Source organism: Triticum dicoccoides, chromosome 3B (genome assembly GCF_002162155.2).
Source record: "Triticum dicoccoides isolate Atlit2015 ecotype Zavitan chromosome 3B, WEW_v2.0, whole genome shotgun sequence".
Taxonomy (NCBI): Eukaryota; Viridiplantae; Streptophyta; class Magnoliopsida; order Poales; family Poaceae; genus Triticum; species Triticum dicoccoides.
In genome coordinates, this window is record NC_041385.1 from 787925391 (window position 1) to 787929120 (window position 3730).

A 3730-nucleotide genomic window follows, 5' to 3' on the forward strand; every position below is an offset into this window, starting at 1 on the left:
CAATATATAGAACCTGCATGATGTGGAAACAATAATGTAGAAGATATACATGGATGTGAGATCATTACCTAAGATGTGCAAAATTTATTTGACCAAACAAGATATCTATATCTTCTATAATATTGTGGTAATAATACCATTGAAAGAGAGAAATAGATGTAAGATCGTTGCCTAATATTTAACTATGACTATATATATATACTAGTACTACATATAAATAACATGAAATATATACCATTAGTATAAAAGAGTGTATGCATTTATGTAGAACCGTAAAGATATGAAAACAATAATTTAGAAGATATACTTGGATGCGAGATCAATACATAAGATTCCATTGGACCTTTCTAATAAATAACAGTGAACGAAAGAGTTTATTGGCAAGACAAAAACACATAGGAATAGAAGAAGGAAGGAGGAATAGAATAGAAGAAGTAATCTCTTTGTTCTGATGGCACTCACCAAGCGCACTACAACACGTTCGACAACTGTGTGCTCTGTGGTTGTTGCATTCCTGGTGCTTGCTATGATATGTTCTACCTTGCGATCCTGCCATGCACACACTGGTATGCAAGTCATCTTCTTATTTCAAATTCATAAATTTGGTAATGCTTTGGTACACCCACTTAGAAAAGTTTACATGAATGTTAAAATTGCTTTAAAAAGGATATTTGTGTACAATGATGATTAATTAATTATAACCCATATCTTCTCGATAGCTCAATCAACAGACCATAGCCAACTTGTGGCACCCGCTAAATCTAGAATCAACAATGGTTAGCCTTCTCTATGACAACCACTGCTCCGTGGCCTGCCAACATGCCCTCGTAGTCTTCTCAATTATTGATAGCCCTAATCGTGATGATATTTGATGGAGTGTGTTTTAGTTTTTTGAGTAGCTAGTACGGAAGGTAGAACAGAGCTTGATCACAAAATTTAAACTGAAGACCATTACATGGCCCAAATTAGTGTAGGGTAGGAGACTTAAAAGATCAGAGTTTTTGTACCAAATTTGATCGCTAGCGGGTGGCGGGCGTACGCGAAACCATTATGGCGCGACAGGCTTGCAACAAGTCCACCCTCGACGGTGCTACCCATGTCTATTGCTGCAGCAGCCTGCGGATCAAACATTGAAATGATATAATTGGACATAAAATACTATATACTAGCCTTTTTTGATTGAAGGGTTAATTCTTAATGTCCAACTTTGGTCTTCTACGCAAGTTGTACACTTTTATAAGGTGGTGTGCATAAGCAAACCTGTATCAACCTATCAAAAAAAATACTTGTTTGATAAGTGTGTACTACATGTGTATTTTGCAGAACCTAATAAACCGCCGGTGTGCGTGCGGATGGATCCATGTTTCGAGCGTACTACATGCTGGGAAATGTGCGTGGATATGGGTTTCCGTGTCCCTCATCCCCGTTGTAAGGGGAGCGTAGATCGGCTTTGTTGCTGCCTAGACAGGACCAGTAAAACTCATTGATGGTTCTCTTCCTGAGCTATGCAATGCTGAATAATTGTATGCTTGTGATGAGCGTGTGCTAATCTTAATAAAAATATTTAAAAAATTTCATATTGTTTGTTGTCTGTCTTATGCTTGCAAATATAATGTTTATCATCTATTGTTTGTCATTTTTTATTTTGAGAAAGTCTATTATCTGTCTTGTGCATTGAAAAGATTGTATGTCTCTGTCCATGGGTGCATGCAATTTTCATTTGCAGGCTCATTTGAGTTATCAGCAGTGTATCTAAAGCAACCTTATTTTTAGACCATAGAACATTTCTTTTCCAGAAAATAGGCCATTAAATTGCACTGGTTTCCCATCACTCAAAAACTGCACGCCAAAATGAAATCTAATGAACATCACCTCTCTAGGATCCATGTGACTACCCAATCATACAAAAGATACACGAGCAGAATGTGTGGCATGTCCTTATTCACAAATGGAAGATTACAACGGCTGCAAGCAAAAAGTACCTCCGGCATCGAGCACATTGTCATCCGTCAAGGCCGCTGCTGCCGTGCCTAGCCAGCCACCACAGTGCAGCCACCGCCGTGCTCAACCAGCAACCGCGGGCCTCAATGACCGGCAGGCCACGACCGCCACCACCGCTATAGTTAGCCACGCCTCACTGCCCACCAAGGCCGCCCATGAGCGAATCACAGCCGCCACCACTCTGTTTAGGGTTCGTGAATGAGAAAAGGGATCAAGATAATGCGCGCGCGCGCGAGAGAGAGAGAGAGAGAGAGAGAGACGGCGGGTGCCGTTAGTCACTTGATTGACGTGGCGGTCAAAACCAGGCCATCTGGCCCGTTTTAGTCAAAACATGGTCTACTTTTTTTTTGCGAGAAGTCAAAATATGGTCTACGTCACAGTAAGGCTACCTTATAATAATTAGAGACAAAAAGTATCCGGTTTACATAGACTTACCCCTTCAAAGTAAGCAGGCCATTGCTGTATGCAATGGAATTTACACAGGTCCAGGGGCGAAGCTTACAATATGGCAAGGTCTGGCTAATGCCATACCTAAGCTGCCGTAAAAATACTAATATACTATGTCTATACTCCTATATAGTGTACGAGTATTGAGCGATATAGACCGTTGGATCTTTGTAAACCGACGGCTCACACTCAATTGATTTAGACAAAGAACTACGTGGGCACTTTTACACCATTGGATAGAAAATTGTACGGCTTGCGGTGCTGGGATTCGCGTGCGGCACACCCTTTTGCTGCAATGTGACAAAGAATACACGAAGGGTCAAGATTCCCCCGCTGGCCACTGGCACCTAGAAATCTCTGGCAGGCTCCTGTAAGAGAGTGCTGCCCTACAGTACTACTACTAACAAGCTATTTCACCTGGCAAGCACTGCTACACGTGATGAGAGAGAGTGTGTGTAAGAAACGCATGCAGCATCAGTATGACGAAATGTTGACTTGAAGAGCTTTTATTTAGTATGAATAATCATATGCTTAATACTACTAATAATTTGCTTCTTTTTCTCATGTAATAAAGTTCATACACGTGCACGCCTATAATTGATTTTTTGTGTCCGCCTGGTTATCAGATTACAAACACAAGTACTCTAGGATTTTTCCAAATGAATAATCAGATGCTTGGGGTATTTTGAGTTGCTAACGTCGCTTGCTACGCTTACAATGGCCGACAGACACAAGTAAAGTAAAAGCTTAATCTGTGTTAAAATTAAATATCCCTGCAAAAAAAGTGTTATAATTAAATAGTTATTATTTTCTTTTATAATTTCGTTTTCAAATATGATCCAGGTTTTCCCATTGTTTCCATCAATACTCATTAAATTTATACGTGCAAGTTACGTGCCTTGTACTAGTATATATAAGTAGCCCAGCACAATTTTCAGGTTTTGGTATGAGGCCGCTGAGGTGTTGGGCTTGGTTACTGCCAATGGTGTGATGGGCCGTGTTCATGGGCTCAGCGCACATGGTTAACCCAGGGCACACTGATCAATCCAAGTTCACGAGAATGAGAATCACGACTGCTCGGTTGACTTTACTAAAAAGGAAGACTGATCGGTTGACTGTTCAGGAGACTGAGAGAGGCGGCACGGCAAGGGCTTAGGGCACGCCGCACGGGCACGGCAGGCCGACAGGTCTCAGGTGCTAGCTAAGAGTATGTACACTCCTGCATGAGCAAGCCATTTAAACTAAGAGCATCTCCGGCGGTTGGAGCCCTCCAGGACAATTA

The 3730-nt window shown here is 41.3% G+C and overlaps 1 long non-coding RNA gene across 1 annotated transcript; it reads left to right on the forward strand.

Moving 5' to 3' along the window:
• Positions 1-390: 390 nt before the first annotated feature.
• Positions 391-1580, forward strand: LOC119282264. Its single transcript, XR_005138669.1, has 2 exons — positions 391-566; positions 1324-1580. It is a non-coding gene; the product is annotated as an uncharacterized LOC119282264 (long non-coding RNA).
• The last annotated feature ends 2150 nt before the right edge of the window (positions 1581-3730 follow it).